Source organism: Catharus ustulatus, chromosome 7, assembly GCF_009819885.2.
Source record: "Catharus ustulatus isolate bCatUst1 chromosome 7, bCatUst1.pri.v2, whole genome shotgun sequence".
In the NCBI taxonomy this organism is placed as follows: Eukaryota; Metazoa; Chordata; class Aves; order Passeriformes; family Turdidae; genus Catharus; species Catharus ustulatus.
In genome coordinates, this window is record NC_046227.1 from 26,262,962 (window position 1) to 26,280,260 (window position 17,299).

Consider the following 17,299-nt stretch of genomic DNA (forward strand, 5'->3'; position numbering starts at 1 on the left):
CTGAAGGGTGATCTGTTTAAGACACCCAAACAGAAAGCTGAATGCTCAGATTTAAAGATCTAAACATGAAACCTTTGGCCTACCAGTCTCAGGACTGCTGTGTCCCCAGTATTTAGTGACAACATTTACACACCTCTGGGGTTGTATAAATGACCTGTTGTGTGCAGCTTTGCGTATTCTGCCCTCACTGGTGGCAAGATGGGCCGATAGCAAAAACCGGATTCCTTGTAGCCAGTCAGTCGCCTCCATCACTGCACTGCAGTCTGCCCTGGGGAGATGAGGAGACTGTTTTGTCCTAGAAGGAAAATTTGTAACCAACAGAGGAGCTGTTTCACACCAAATTCAGGTGTAAACATGTGACTCCTTTTGACAAATGCGTGTCTTACAAACCCAGCTGTCGATCCGTGTGAACAAAACACGTTTGTCCCACGGTTTGGTTCGGAAAGCCGGTGAGGTTTCTCCTGGTCTGCTCCCTCTCTTCCATGCTGCTGGACCAGTGCAGATTTTGAGGCAGACACTCACATTGTTTCTAAAATGGCAGTACATTTCTCTCTGCCTCTCACAAGAGTGGGAAGGACAGCATGGGGGCTGTTTTGTCCTGTGCATGCTGCAGCACCGTGCCAGACTCCCTGGGTAGATCTCTCTGGAGATCACTGCAGGGTACATAAAGCTAATTCAGCACAGGATAAGAGCTAGGACCGTTCACTGGGGTTTAAGAACCATTTTGAGCTCCTGTACCTCTGCTTTGCACACCACCAGGGAGGTAAGCCCTGACCCAGCAGGTAAATCAGCAGGTGCCTAAATGTGATGCCCTGCAATGCTGTGGGCACTCGGCACGTCCCTGAGCACCCTGCAGGGCTGTGCCCAAGGTGCTCCTGTGACAGGACACATCCTTCCTGCCGCGGATTATTCTCACACAGCCATTGCTAGCATCCTCTGTGAGGGCAGCATGTGTCAGTAAGTGTGTGTAGGTGCGGGAGCAGAGCTTGTGCTGGTGTCAGGCTCAAGGTGTGAGGCGGCAAAGGAGCCCTAGCCGACATGGGAAGCACTGCTTTGGTTCTGCCTCCCAGTGCCGGCCAAGGGCACAAACGGGAGGGAGGTAAGAAAAGTAACCACTGCCCATGGGTTAGCATAGGATGCTGAGTATAGTATAGTATACACTGCCCAAATGCTGTATAGGATGAACTCTGATGTATCAAACACCAATTCTCTTATTGGCATTAAAGTTGATGAAGCTTCCTCGTATTAATTATGAATATATATATATGGGGGAGAGGGAGAGGGGGTGTTGTGTGTGCATGGTAGCTGGTCCTCAAAGGCTTGGTGTGTGCCGTGGTTCATGTGGCGTGAATGGTGCTTGTACCAGTCCGTGCCCTCCGGCTGCTGGCCCGTCCATCAGACAGGGCCGGCTGTTTACCGTCCTCCTGCTGCTCCCGTTCGCAGGCGGCGGCACGAACCCCGCGGCCGGAGGCTCGGTCGCTGCCGCTCAGCCCCAGCCCCGCGGGGCCCGGGCTGCGGGCGGGGACGGCCGGCCCGAGCGGTTTAAGGTGCCGCCGCTGCCGCCCCGCTCCACCTTAACGCGCGGCGGCGGCGGACGGGCCCATTGCCGCGCCGGGGGTCGGCGGGCCGGACCCCGGGAGCCGCCGCCGCGCCCGCGGCACCCACGCGCGTCCCGAGCGGCGAACGCGGCCGGGCCGCCGAGCCGCAGGTGACGGCGGGACCCCGCACGGCCGCGAATCCCCCTCCGGCGGCGCCCGGCCCGGCCCCCGGCGGCGGGGCCGGGCTATTTATAGCAGGCGCCGCGGCGATATAAGGGATGGCCGGCGCGGGCTGCGCTGCCGCGGCCGCCGGGCCAGAGCGCGGGGCCCGCCGGCGCTGCCCGGCCGAGGGCGCGGCCCCGCAGCTCGGGTGAGCGGGCTCGGAGCGGGGAGCGGTGCCGCTCGCTCTGGGAGCGGGGCGGGGGGACACGGCCAAGCGAACGAGCGGAGCAGTAACCGGGTGTGCTGTGCCCGTCCCCCGCGGGGCGCGGGACAGCGCCGCGCACTTGGGGCGCTCCACGCGTGACAAGCCCGCGGGAGGGGCGGGACCGCCGTGACACCCGGCGGTAACCGCGGCGGGGCTTCCCCCTCCGCTCCTTTCCTCTCCCCACAGCGATTCCTGCTGAAATGCGGCGCCCCACGCTGGCATGAGCCCCCCCGTCGGGAGCAGAGCGCCCCAGGCACCGCCGCTTTCCCGGGCCGCAGCTCGGTGTCGCGAGGAGCGCGCTGTCGCCGACTGTCGCCGCGGAGCCGCCGCTCGCAGCAGCGCCGGACGCGGGACGGACGGTACGGGGGTGCGGGGGGTCGGGGTCCTGAGCGCCGGGAAATGGGAATGGATGGCGCAGTGCTCGGAACGCCTGCGGTCCGTGTCTGCTCCGGGCTGTGCGCTCGGTTACGCGCTGTAATGGAAGATCTTTGTAAGTTGAGGGTTTGTTGGGTTTTGCTTGTGTCAGGGGTTACCTCCTCGCCGCCACTGATTCAGAGCCACGGTAATATTTTACTTTCCTGCTCTGGGTGTGTTTGGATTTGATGGGTATGGCGAGGAATCTTATCTTGTATTAAAATTGCTGATGGATCACTGAGTACTTTGTATAAGCGTCCATAACTTTCAGAAAGATAGAGATGCTATCGTCAATTACAAAGGAACAAGAAGAGGAGGAGGCACGGCTTTGGGTTTGGTTTGGGGTTTTTTTTTTGTTTTTTTTTTTTCTTCCTTCTGGTTTTACTTTACTTTTACTTTGCTTTTTCGTTCTCTGCTTTAAGAAAACAAATTGAACCACAGATAGGGCAAGGATTTCTCAGACCTTGTGATTGGGCTTGCTGGGGATTAGAAAGAAAACTTGTAGGTTTTTTGTTTGTTTATTTATTTTAATCAATAGCTCAAGAGCCCTAGAAACAACGTATAGAGCTCTGCTTCCTAGACAGAGAAACTAAGACAAAGCCACGCTGGCTGCAAGCTGAGGAGCAAGTGTTAGACCTCGGGTGGATCAGTCTCAAGCATTCTGCACTCTGCTCCAGTGACCCTCCGTGCCGTGCCGATCACGCCGTGCAGCAAACGGGGACTTCAGGCGGCAGGTCGCAGCGGAGGCAGGGCTTTTCTTAGAAGAGCAAAGCACACAGGGGAGCCCTGACCCCGGCGTGAGGCTTTTTCCCAGCACAGGGAACAGCAGCCCTTCAGCACTGTCAGCTGGCACTGCTCTCCAGTAATGCCATGGAAAATATGAAAATCTAAGCCACCAATTCCTCGGGTAGCTTAAATCATCTAAGTTCGGATTTTGTTGGCAGGCTTAAAGGGATGCTATTGACTGGAAATGTTTATGTACATCTTACCTGGAAAGTATTGTTCACACAAGAGTTGATACTAAGAAAACTTTATAGTTGTATCAGCTATAGATGTGCTTTCTGAATTTTCACTCTGAAATTATCTGGTTAGCTCAGGCTCTTTCTGCACAAGAGAGATGCATTTCAAAGGCCTAAAACTGTCATTTTTCTTTATGAAATATACTTGTCTCTTGCTCTGAATCTGTTAAAAGGGATTTGCAAAAACAGGGTCTATCAATTTAAGAAGGGCTAGGAGAAAGATAAGAGAAAGAACAAGGGGTGTGGCAAGGAAATTCTGAACTAATCGCTTTAAAGAAAAATATCTCTCTGTAGCAGAGCTTCGGACTGCCTAAGAGCGGTAAGATTTCTTTCTAGATATTTGAGTCTGAAAATACCAAGCTGACAGCATCTCCTTAAAAATAATAGTGTATGTAGGAAATGGGTCTGACCAGCTCCATGTTATAGTTCTGCATCAGTTTTTTTGTCTTTGATTTTGCTCCTCCATTCCAGAAGATACCCAATATGACAGAGTCTATGCCCATACTGCAGAGGGCCAAGCACCCCACCAGCATCACTCCTGAACCAGAGCAGCCGCACTGGGGTCAGAGCTGGCCCAGCACCACTTTTCAGAAATAATGTGAGAGGCAGTTCTATTTATGGAAGTTTTTGGTGGGTATTTTCACAAGTTCATTTTTGTTCGGCAGAGGTGCTAAGAATTGCGGAAACTAAACTTGCCTTTTTCATGTGGGGAGCTTTTCGTATGTGTCCTATTGAATGATTTTTTTCTTGCCCTGGGACTGAGGCTAACACTAGGGAGGAATAACATTGTATCAGAAGGTGGTTAGAGAGGACTTTATTCCTTCTCCCCACACGTTTTTTTGGCACTGGTGGAGACATGGCATTTGGGGATTGGAAGGAGGAGGATGAGTCCTGCACATGATGTCACTGGCAAAGGCAATGTAAGGCAGGTGGATTTAGGAAAAATGGATGTGATGATTCATTATTGTTGACATTGTGCTGTGGTTCCTTAGGCTCTTCTTTAACTGCAGTGTCCTGTACCCGAGTCCTCCCTGGCCCATTCACTGCACCATGAGCTCCTAGTGGTGTTTCAGGGCTGAAAACATTTGAGCAGAAACTCTAACCCCTTCTTCTTATTCTGGAAGGCTCCTTGTGCAAAACTGTTCAGCTTCATTCATTTCTGCCCTTTCATTTCTATCTTCCTTGGGTGTGAAGTCTTTTTTGTAGCTGGATTCAAGCCAAGAACCTCTTTACCCACAGCTGCCAAGCCTGGCATCCCTACTGACCTGCTGGCTCCAGGTGAGTCAGTTCACTAGGATGAATCAGTATGCCCTGTAAAAGTTACAGGCTCCAGAATTCAGCCTGACCACTCTTAATAATTTGGTTTTGTCTGGTTTCTTTGTTTGTCTCTGCTTCAGCTAAGCTGTCACTTCTGGTGGCTCCTGGCTTCAGACTTGCTCAGCTTTTGGAGCCATGCAGGACCTTCAGTGCAGTGCCCCTACACTTTGTGGAGCTGCCTTTGCCTCAGCATCATAACTTCTCCATCATCCCTTTACCTCTCTTACTTGCATGGGTGGAGTTAGGAGGGATTGTACCTAAGCTTGGGAATGTGCAGCTCTCAATGCAGGGAGGACTTCAGACTGGAGGTGGAGAATATTAACATGAATCCACAGGAATGAAGAGGGGAGTGTTTTTGCATGGTGCTGGTGTTTGCATAAGCTTTTACTGTCATAAATAAGTCCACTGGGATTCAGAGGACAGAGTCAATGGGAAAAATAGGGAATTCATTTTCAGGCTTCTAAGGCAGCACTGAGGAAGGGAAGTAGTGTTAAAAGATATGGAAATGTGCCTTTAAAGTGACCTTTCAAAGATGGGTGGCATTATTTTTGTTGTGTGAAGCACCCAAGTTTAATGAAGTATAAAGCAGAAGGGGTTGGGAGGATTTGGTCCAAGTGAAAACAGAATGAGCGTGGGAGATGGGAGATGGGCAGATGGGAGGAACATTTAGCCCACTCCTTGGTGGAATTGTTCCTTCTTTCTCCTGTTGTTGCTTACAGGGGTGCTTGAGAAAAGATACTTACTGGGGAGGGGAGAATAGCCTTCCTGTTCCACTTGAATGTCACTGGCTGTATTTTTCTCTGTGGGGAAACAAAGTTCCAGTGCTCCAGTGGGTCACATCCTGAGTGTTTGTATCAAAAGTAAATCTAGAGCAACACCATCTACTTCAATAACATCTGCAATAAGCCACGACTGGCCCTTTCTGAACAGAGAGAAGTGAACAGCTCTAACTTCAGATGCTGAATCTTTTGGCATACTCGTTATTTTTTTTTAATTTATGGCTCATTTATTCTCTGAGAAAGTGGTGGAGCAATTGCTGATCTGTGCATGTATATGTGTGAGAAAATGTCAGTGGAAGAGTAATATATATGGAAGTTTTGCATAGAGATAGAACAGGCAGCCAGTTTGCCATTAGATAATGAAATAATTGTATAAAAATGTCTTCTGAAATAACGATTGAGAGAAGGGGTGTGGACAGGGTTGGGGAAGGTTAACAATATTTTTAAGCACTTTGCTCTACTTACAGTACTCGTTACTGACTCTCCTGCAACTTTACTCTTTAGACACTGTTTTTTCAGTGAGTGGTGCTTTGTGATTTCATCTGAGGGACCCAATTGCTGGAGCTGGGTGAAGGGATGGGAAACTGCCCCCAAGTAGTTTCTCTGTCACAAACTGGCCAAAGGTAGGTAGGCTGAGGTCAGCAACTCTTACAGGTACCAATGAACCTGCCTCTCACTGAGTCTATTTTTCTCCTTTCTAAAATGGAGTAGTAAAGTTATTTCTTTGTGGGGTATAAATATAGCTGAGATAGTTCAGAAGGCATCTAAGTAGCTGAGACAGTCTTGGATGGGATTCCCCTTCCTGCTCTTCTCTTCTGGCCAGAACTGACCAGCAGAAATGTTCAGTGCTTGTACAATTTACATATTAATTTTTGGCTAAATTTTGTTAACCTTGGAATCTGTTTGACGTTGATAGGCTCAAGAGTAAAGTCTTTAACTACTTTCGTGTACTTTCTTCTTTTGCTATTGAGCAGCTTAAAGAGTTCCTGCCACTCCTTCACCTTCTCCCAAATAACACAATGCCTGCCTTGCCTTCTCTTTGAGAAGGTCTGCTTCTGCAAAGAATGTTGTACCAAGTATGTAACTTTATGCAAGGTGGTAAAAATGGTTTATTCTTTCTTCATCCCAGCTCTTGACTGCATCTGCCTAATTCTTGATCTAGAGATAAAAGTCACTGAGGACTGCCTAGGGACTATTTTGCATCTGAATGGTGACTTGTAATGATTCAGGTAATGGGCCAGACAACTGTTTTATGTAGTGACTGGTGCTGGTCCACTGAAGTCCACACAGCTGGTCCAGCTTTCCATCATGTCCGGTGAAAACAAGTACCACAATATCAGCTTGCAGCTGGTTTTCAGTAAACCTACTCGCTGGGCTGTGGGTTAACCTCCTTACATGTCCCTTGTGGCAGGTCTGGTACTCTCCTATGTGAAAATAAGTCTTGGTGTGCTTTCTGATTTACTGGAGTGTAAATAAACCAGGAAAGTCTTTCACGTTCAAGCTCTCTCATCAGCATATATTAGTAACGCTCATCAGCTTTTGACTGGAGCTTTGATGGCATAATTACTCTGAAAGGGTAACATATTCAAAACTACCTGTGTGACTTTGGGAGTTAGATTCCTCAGAGTCTTAGTCATTATTTTAAATAGGAATTAGCTTTTTAAGCTACACACACTCCTGGAAGTTTTAAGCAAAGGCTTCTGTTTATCTTGTCTTTAAAATGCCAGTTTCTAGGATGAGAGTGGCAGCTCTGCTGTTCCACTCATTTCAGATATTAAATAAGAATGTTGGAGAAAGAACTTGAAAAATACTGTGGTAAATAAATTCTCATGGGTAGTCTTATTGGAGAGGTCCAAGAGGTAAAAATGTATTTTTCAGTCACCTGACAGCAAGATGGATATGGGCATGCATTTTCAGCTGTGTCTTTAGGACAGCTGAGAGGATGACTGATGTCTCAGCTGTTGTTGGAGACAGAGCAAAGCATACACTTCTCTAGACAGGATTTGGTGCACTTAGCTCAAACAGCTTGTGACTAGAACAGCTCAAGTCACTGAGGCAAACATGGTTATCAGAAGAAACAGATAAACTAAGAAAACAGTCTTGCATACTCTAATGTTTGTGTAGGTAAGATTTTAATTTGCTATCAGTCCTAGGGTTCTTTTTGAGCAGTGATGGATTAGTCTTGATACTTGTGCAAGTTTTAAAGCATTCCTGTAACACTTGTAATGCAAAGCCTATTTATTTTACAGCATACCTGTGAGATAGGGACCTGTTATTTATCTCATTTGCACAGCTAGGGAACTGAAGTACTCAGTGAAGCTAAACACAGCATGAAGGATGGATCACACAAGAAAGTCTGCAGTAGCACAGACAGGAGGGTGCTGAAGCTGGGTCTCAATTCCCATGAAAATCAGCGAGCTCTGGTCCATGCTTTTCTCATCTGGCTCTTCCACAGTGCTTCTGAAGCAGCTTATGGCATTTGCTTGGTTAGGCAATGTAGGTTTGGCTTCTCTAAGGAAGAAAGCACAAGCCTGGTGATGGAGGGAGGGAGATGATGTATGTCTGGGGGAAGATGAAGAGTGGGGAGCATCCCCCAGCTAGAGATGCCTCCACCACCACTTCTTCAGTGAGTGGCTTCCCCGAGGCTGGCACTGGCTACTTCTCAGCTACCGAAACTGTGCTCCTCTCTGGCAAATCCCTGCTCTTTCTGTACCCAGAGCCAGTTCTGCTCCTCTTAATAAAGTTGATGTGAGTGGCTGGGTTGATGATGGAGCTTTCTGCCCAGCTCCACATCTGCTGCCACAGTGCTGAGTCCCTGTGCTGCCTGGGCTCCCTGATGGGGCAGAGCCTCATCTGCTCCATCTCAGCTGTGTGAGGGTCACAGTGTTTGGGGTTGGGTGGGGGAAACTGTCCAAAGCTGGCAGGAGGAATTTTTTGTTATGGTTGCATGATGAACAGTAACAATGTGAGTTTTATTGCTCACAATGTATCCACGTTTATAGGATGCTATATTTAAAAAGGAGAAAAAATGAGTCATGGGGAGCTATGCTAATACCAAGTATTTATGTCTACCTCTTGTGAGGCTGAAGGCAGTGGGAGTTGAGCAACATTCTTGTGAAGTGTCTAGAGGATTTAGGGATCAAACCGAAGCCTGCTGAAGTCAGCTGTAAGTCATGCTGTGCCTTGCTCGGGGCCGTGTCATGTACTGTGTGTGGGTTACAGTGAAATATTCCTCTTGGGAAAGCCGGGAGTGCTCAGTGCTGCCGAATTCCGTGGGCTCGGGCAGGAGCCTGACTTGCTCCCAGTGCTTCTTACTGCTCTGCCGCTGGAAAGTCACTCCTGGGTCACTGCCAGGCAGGGATGTTGCCTCCCAGGCCGTGCCTGCAGCACCATAGGAATGAGAAGCTGTGCCCTGAGTGGGAGCAGGCAGAGCCTGGCGTGTCTCAGCTCCTCCGCAGGAACTGCAGTCCCAGGGAGATGTGTCAGGGTCTGCTGTGGCACAAGCTGCTGGAGCTTTCCTTTCAGAGCTGGCTGGGGCCACAGGGATGCCAGGGTTCAGATACTTTCACTTATGGCATGTCTTGACACTAATTCAGTTGGCTTCCACTTAATTATGAAGTGCAAATGTTGGAATTTGTTTTAAATAAAAGTTCTTTAATGAAATTTAATCTGATTGATAGTGCCAGTGAATTCAGCTCTCCAAGTGTCTGCTTGCCAGCATGCCTCAGCTCCTGTCACAGCTATAGGAAGGACTGGGATCAGGCTTTCACTGGTGGGTGAGCCAACCATGGAGAGGGACTCTGTGAACAAACACTGACAGCACCATGTGTCAAAAAAATGCAGATTTGGCAACAGCAAGAGGCTCCGCAGTTCCTCTGTATAATTCACTTATTGGAAGGAGGAGGTTTTGAAGTGAGCAAAAAATAATTATTGAAGTGAAATGTTCAGCTTTATTGGACTTTTAATTTTTTTTCCCGTGTGATTTGTTTTGTTTGGGTGGGTTTTTTTTTAAGAATTGGTCATATCAGTATGAAAACAAATACATTTAATCTTCTTTCTGTGTAGTTTTGAGTAGTACACTATTGCAGTGTGTTCTGTTTTTCAGTGCAAGGCATGCTCTGGCTTATGGAAACAAATACTTGTTCATCTTGCAAATATAAGAGGGGTTGAAAAGCTTTTGAACAGGGATCTACTCTTTGCACTGCTTGAAGCACTAAGCCTCACTAAGGTGAATCCACCCATTCCACATTAAAAGGATGTTAATGGACATCAGTATAGTGGAAATCACAGCCACTTTTTTCTTGAACTGGCCTTCCCACTTAAAGAGCTACTAAAACACCCACTGTAGCATGTCTTCAGGTACCTGGTGACTCCAAAAAAAGAATTTGAAGGATTCTTTTTTTTCCTGTAGACCTGTGATCCTGTGACACAAGCTCTTTACCAGTTGGTTGTTGAAACATACACTCTGAAAGGGTACCAAATGACTAAAATAACAGGATGCAGATGGAATTTAATCTCTTGGACACATCCAGACACTGTTATCGGGTCTGTCATCTGTACTTAGCATACCCAGATAGCTCTTGAGTGGTCTGCATAGACAGCTGACAGTTTAGTAGAGATTGTGATCTTCAGAAAATATGTAGCTGACATCTTGTGTAATACTTGCTGTGGAAGTATTGGTGTCACCAGCCTCAGTGCAACACTTGCTGGTTATATGTCTGTAAAGCAGGACTCTTTGGAAGAAGTTATTCAGTACCAAGTACTCAATCCCAGAAAGCCATGAAGGGCATTCACAGAGCTTGTGCTGCAGGGTGATGAACTGGAAGGAGGGAGATCACTGAAGGAATCCCTTTGGCTCAGTTGCTGAGCTGCAGTTGCAGACTGAGGCTGGTTTGGTGGCTGCTGGTGTTTCATGGGGACAAGAATCCCTAACTAACCTTGGAACAGGAGGAGACATGCCCCAGTGCTCTGGAAAAACCCTCAGCTGTTGTGAATTGTTTTTGTGCAACAGTGCAAGGTCAAACACTGTGTTGTAGCTCTGAGAATAGTGCATGATCTCGCTGTTAAGGTACCTGCCTACCTCTGACACAGCTGCCCTTGGAGAACAGGGAAGGTATTGCCTGAGTAGACTCTGCACTTCACTGCCACCTGAAGAGACCTTGGTGGTAGCTGGGGAAGGATCATAGCCTGGAGTTAGAGCATCCAGAGGTTGTGATCACCTGTAGTGTTGAGGTGGACTTGCAGCACTCCTCTAAGAAAATATTCTGTAGCTCAAGGGCAGAGTGCTTCGAGAGAGATTTCTGTTTCCTCCTCATGCTGTGGATGCTTTTAGATCTAATCTGCAAACAGGGAATATGTCAGGCATGAGGAACTGTGCAGACCATTTGCTTTTATTGAGGTTTGGGCAGGTCCAAAGTGATACTGACTGCTCTGTTAAGATGCTCTGCTGGGCATTGCTTCCTCTGTGCATCCTGCAAAATAGCTCCATGAAGCACAAAGTTGCTGACAAGTTGCTGCATCACCCTAGTCGTGTAAGCAGCAAGGGTTTTGTTACATGAGATTTACTTGTGGAGTATTAAGTCTCTTTTCAAAAGTTTTACTTGGACCAAACGCCTGTGAGCATGAGAAGGCTTTCATGTTAATCAGCCAAGTCAGCTAAGAGAATATATAATTCCTTATTCTTTTTGCAGTGTAGTAACCCTGTTTAATTAGGCAACTGGGATTTGAATTATTAAATAACAGAACAGTTTCAATCTACTTTTCTGTTGGTAAAGATCTCCAGCAACCCCATTTTTATTCCATGGATTTTTAAATTATGAGTTCCAGAAACTCTTTGAACCTCAGGAGGATGACTTAGTGGATCCAGGAGGACAGAGAGATAAGACTCTTATTTTAAGGTCTCCTGAGCACAGCAAGTTACTCTCTGTTGTTTACATACCAACCTCACCAGAATATGGAAATAAATGGTAATCTGTCGAAGCAAAGGAGAAAAATTGTGTTTTCGGGCATATCGTGTGTCGAAGCATCTGTTTGGTTTTGTGCAGCATAAAAATAAATCCTTCTACTGCACAAAACACTGGGAGCAGTTCTCTGGTTTGGGGTAAAAGAGAATAGAGCCCAGTACCAGGAGCTGCAGTTGCTGTGGGCTCATGAAGATGAACTGGCATAGCTGAGAGGTGAGAAGGGACAAAGAGGAGTTGTCTCAGCCAGAGCAGTGAAGAACTGCTGAACTTGGGCAGTGCTTGGAGGTCTGCCACCTTCAAGGCAACGACAAAAAGACTAAGGAAATGCCTGCTGGTGTCCATGGTTGGGGCAGACATGCCAGCAGCCCTGGGCAGGGTGTCCTCGTGGGCAGCAGGAGGCAAGGGACTTGCTGACAAAGCCACTTTGCCCCAAAAAACTCCTCAAATATCTCCCAACCTCAGGCTCTCCAAGCCCTCCTGACCCCAGGCTAATGTATTCTGGCTTCTGTTTGGGACTGGTGCACTTCAAAAGCCTTGTTGAGTGGAGGGGTGGGTGGAACTGGTGACCCAAAATACCATTTCCCCTTCCTAAGGCTGGGCGTATACCAAACTTGTGTCTCTGTGTGGTAAAGGAATATGAACCAAAAGTGCTGAGAGATGCAGTGGTTAAATTGAAACATGCTGTGGCAGGATGAAAGTAATCTTGGCCCTTACAAGGCCTTAATGCTTTGGGGCTTTATTTATTTTATTTTTTTCAAGTGGCTGCCATTCATGCTGTCTCTATCTGTGCTTTTTATAGAGATATTCTTATATGCAGAGATGTGTCAAGATACCATCAGGTTAAATCATCCCATGTTGTATTGTCACTCCCTAGGTTGATATAAAAAAACAATATCTATATAAAATCCCAATATCTTTAACTGTTTTATTTAAAATTTTAAGTCTGGAATGTTATTGAAGGGGCTGAAGGATAAGAGGATAACTCCATATAAGGGTGTGTGTCCCTTGCAGAGAACCCTGCAGTACAAAGAAGGGCCAAATCCAATTTTTTTGCTGTTTCTGCGAGTCTGTTATGTAAAATATGATGCAAATGAGAGATTTACCTGGATTGGCAAAACTAAGACTCATCCATAATCTCTTTGCTTGGTGTTCAAAAATAACGTCACTGTACATGCACAGGAATGGCATATGAGATCTACCCTAAGGCTAGAGCAACATAGTGCTGCATCCCACTGTCTTTGAGAAGAGACCTTGGTGTCTTGACTTTGTTACAGCTTTGCAGCAGGGTAGCTGTACTTCAGAGCTGTGTGGTGGATGGAAGTTAAAAATGGGTCTTATGGCAGAGCCTAAACATTTCTTTGGAACTTCTCAGCCAGGGTCTGTAGGAGATTGAACATGTTTCCTTGCTCACATTCTTCTGAGTTTCAAACAGGAGAAGGACAGCAGAGTAATTGAACCAAAGCAATGATCTGGAAGATCTAATTAAGCACCAGGCATTCTTCTTTGAAGATAGCTCTTGATTTACCTCAATCCCGACTCAGAAACATTGTCCAGTTACTTTGCTGTATTTGGTTCATGCGTGGTCTTACCTGTGAAGTGACCTTCCCACTGCTCAGGTAAGGAATGAGGGCTGTTGTAGGACTTGTAGGAGCTGTGTACCACTCAGGCACAACTGCAGTGTACAATGGCACTGTAGCACTGCTCTCAGTAAGGAAAGGCGAGTGTGGTCCACCCCCAGAAAATGACAGGCAGTGTGGTGATGCCAGTGTTTAACTGATGCTTTATCCTCTTGTCACATCAAAGGGGCAAACCTGTCTGAGGCTCAGTGGTGTGTTCACTGCCTGCATTGCTCTGTAACCCAGCACATCTTCTCATCCCTCTGGGACAGCATCCTCTCAGGGAATCTGACTGTGCAATTTCTGCAAATCTCTCAGTGTCAGCCTGATGATGAGACAGGAGGCATCATGATGGGCATGGAGCATCGAGTACCTTGAAAGCTGACTTCTGAAATGAGTATAACCAAGTGTGGTGTGTTCCTCCCATGTGAAAACAGTTTATAGGGCAAAAGCAGATGTTATTTTTGGTATGTGTGAAAGATGTTTGTGGCAGAAGTGGGTGTGCCTCTCATCCTTTAACTGGCAAGAGAATCTGCTGTTGCTCTTTTCCTGATTGTTTCCTTGTCATTTCCTTGTAGTTTCCTTGTCGTAATGGTAATTGAGTTTTGGGGGAGTTTATCTTTCCCTGGAGCTGTGGGTGAATTTCTGATGTGATTGCACAGTGCAGTGGTGGTTGGAGCCCTGCTGTTGCCTCGTTCATTGGAGCTGCTTCATGAGAGTGCAAAACACTTCTGAGGTATGATTTCCCATAGCATGCTAATCCAGTGAAGTGCTGTAGATTTGCTTGCTGGCACTGTTTAAATCCATAATGCAGTACCACCTGCCAAACCACAGGGCATAATGGAAGTGTTAATGAATGTACATATATAACCTCCCACACGGCTGCAAGTTGAATGACTTAAGAGTCAAGGCAGAGAATTGAGGCTGAGTGTAGAAGGAACCAGAATTAGGATATCCTGATGCAGATCTGTGCTGAAACTGGGGGGTGAGGGATGGCCACAGTGGTCTGAAGTTGGGTCAGCTGACTCACAGGGTGCTTTCAAAGATGTGTTGATTTTCAGTTGCTGCTCTATGGATTCATCTGCTCATGACACCTGAGACATTACTTGGGCATTCAACAAAAAAGAGCAGGTACTGAGCAGCACCAGCTGGGGCTCTGGTACCTCTCTTCCTAAGGAATATTCTCATGGGATGCTTCTCTCCAGTGCTGGCAGGATGAAGGCACTTGATAGAAGAGTAGAGTTGAATCATGGAAGGGTAAACTCTCTTCCTCAAGGGTGCTTTGGCCAGTTGCCCACTAGTTTGAGTGTCAAGGTGTGTGTTTGCCACCAGCCTGGCACAAAGCAGAAGGAGCAGGGAAAGAGCTGACAGCCAAGAGTGTGCCAAAGAGAGGGGCTAGGAACAGGCAGCAGGGCTGGCCTGGCACACAGCTGGGATGCTGGCAGTGTACATGCACCCTGTCCTCAGGCAGGTTCAGTGGAATGCTGTGGCTTTGCAAAACCCTGCACTACCATGTGTGAGGCAAAGGAGGGGCCTGTGCATCTTCCCCTCATCTCACTCTTCATCCCTGTACCCAGCCCCAAGTTCTGCCCACCCTCCTCTTTGAGACAAGCAGCTGGATTTGCCAAGTATGGAGTCACCTCCCCAGCATGCTGTACGTAAATGAGAGGCTTATGCTCTTGGCAGACACTGTAATGAGCCTGGAAAAAATTACTGTCATGGGTCCTGGCCCAGTGATGACATCTTGGAGTCTTCCAAGTGACAGAGTAATGACATGGACCTGGGAAATGCCTGGAATAGCCTTCCACACAGTTCTGGGATTTAGTGTCATGAAATTCTAAGTAAAATAGGCCTTGTGCCTATTTGGGTAAATTTAGGAGATAGCTGTTCCTTCATCTTCTGAAGTCCATGCTAGTGAAGTTCTACTAAATCTCCAGCACTACAGACCAGCCTACTCTCTGCTCTTTTGTACCTGTAAGCGAGTGAGTATTGGATGTGTAGTGGGGAACCGTGCTGTGGGACTGTCCCTGATCCAAGACCCTGGGAAAATGTATCGAGAGCCCTACAAGCCTGTCCTGTGCCTTGGGGTGTAGAAACATTGGTGTTGCCCCATAGCTCACAGATAATTTCAGGGAACACTGTGATGCAAAGTGAGCAGGCAATGTGTCTTTTTTTCCATAGGATATGTACAACAATAGTCTTTTTCTCTAGGAAGGACAGTAGACATGAGTCAAGTTTTGGGAAAGATTTGCAGGTAGAGGACAATACTTTGGAAATAGCCTGGAGATCCCCACTCTCCTCACCATCCTTCCTCTGTCCCTTGGACTTAATAGGATTCACTCATCCCCTAGTGGAAATGCTGTTACCAGGGAACTTCACAGCCTTCAGCTCTTTGCAGCTGTCTAAGAGATGTAAAGTGTGTTTGCCAGGAGGGAAGGGAGTCTTTAAAAAGCCATTTACACCCTGAAAGACATCCGGTAGCAACACTGGAGATGTAAAAAGCATTAAATACTGAATTGAGCCTGACTGGAAGACAAACTTGGAGCCAAATGCATTGATTGATTTGCAGGAGGGTGACTGGAATGAGATGGCCCTGTACCCTTTCTATCCATTAATCATCTCCAAAGCATCCATAGGTGCCATGAAGTCTGTGCCTTGGCTCAGCCATCTGGGGACAGCATGGTGCCCATAGGGCTGCAGGGCAGTGACCCATCAAGGAGCTGGGCACAGGGTGGATGCACCCCTTGTTTTGGCAGGGGTTTTGGGACTGATGTGAGGAAGGCAGGGTGGAGCTGTGAGGAGGTCCATGCTGGGCAGTCCTTGGTGCTGCTTAGGATCCCCTCACAGCTCCATGTTGCAGCACAGGAATTGCCTGGACCACTTCCACCTGCCCAAGGTGATGCTGGTTAAGGCCAGGAGAGCTGTGCCATGCACATCTGGCTGTGTGGCCAGCATCAGGGCCACATGCAGGCAGCAGAACATCTGGGCTGCAAACAGGGTGTTGCTGAAGCACTGGGCTATTGCTTCAGAAACCTCACTGAGCAATATTAAGAGTAGCAAAACCACCCAGGGCAGTGAATTTGGGGTCTTTTCTATTGGTGTGTCAGCAGGCTGGGATGTTTAGGAGGGAAGCTGCCCATTTCCAGGGATTGTGCGAGCAGGAAGGGCAGCTATTGGAATTCGAAGCCACTTCCTCCACTAAATTTGTTCTTGCTGTGTTATCTCTGCCTGGGCAGGGCAGGGGAACATCTTGGCAATCTGCTTTTTTGCTGCAGTATGTTTAGGTCAGCTTCATTGGCTCCATGATAACATAGGAGAGGCCTTCCTGGCCTCACAAGCAAAGAATTTGCAAGAGTTATACAGGAATCTGTCATCCCCAATGTCTCCTGAGAGCTTTGGAAATAAATGAATAAGGAAAGGGATGGTGGATTTAAACACACAACAAGTAATAGAAGTAAAAGTAGCTGAGCCAGGCCCCAGTTACTGAGTAGGATGCTCTCATTTCATACCTTGGCAAAAGGCTTGGGTCAGCCATCAATCCCTAAGCTGGCAACCATACAGTTTTATTTGAGGCCTTAGAGATAAAGGAATGGATCTTGTGTGGCTGCTTTCTGGTTGCATAACTGGATCCTTCTACAGAACTGACAGTGGCAAAGCTGTAACTACAAATGGCCCAAATCTGACTGAAATGTTATTTTTAATAATAATAATGAGAAAAAATCTGTCTTCTGCACCTAACTGTTGGTTTGTCAGAGTGACAGAACTCTTACGTATTTTGAAAAGGGCACTACATCAGTGAGGGAAACAGGCTGAAGATTAATGGAGTTGTTGTGGGAGGTGGAGGAGGAGTTGGGAGAGGGAAGCAGGGTTGGTTTTGGATGACATTTGTCAGTGTGATTGACTCATGCTGTGCTGCACTTACATACAGATGGGGACACTGACAGGCACGTGCTTCCCAGTAAAAACAAGTGAATCCCTGAACCCAGCCTGGCCACAGGAAAGCTGCTGCTCAGTTCTAGAGCAAGGACTTCTTACATCACTTAGGGATTCACAGTGGGGGAAGGTGGGGGGGCCACCTACTACCTAAGCCATTCCCAGTGACGTGGCTTTTTATTATTATTATTTGTTCAGGCTATAATTCTGTGTTTCCTGAAATAACTACCAAGAATTCATCAGGCAGTTACTGCCTTTAGCTGCCTTTTGTGTGAATCTCAAGTGCTTCATCA

The 17,299-nt window shown here is 47.4% G+C and overlaps 1 protein-coding gene across 3 annotated transcripts in view; it reads left to right on the forward strand.

The window, feature by feature from the left end:
- Nucleotides 1-1,868: 1,868 nt before the first annotated feature.
- The window catches only part of MRAS (muscle RAS oncogene homolog), a 38,077-nt gene continuing 22,646 nt past the window's right edge, over nucleotides 1,869-17,299 (forward strand). For 2 of the 3 annotated variants that reach the window (XM_033064577.2, XM_033064574.2), the window contains exon 1: nucleotides 2,056-2,324. The gene's annotated coding sequence lies outside the window, so the exon portion shown is untranslated. Of the gene's footprint in view, nucleotides 1,909-2,055; nucleotides 2,325-17,299 lie in introns of those variants that run through there. The other variant, XM_033064575.2, reaches the window with a different exon arrangement.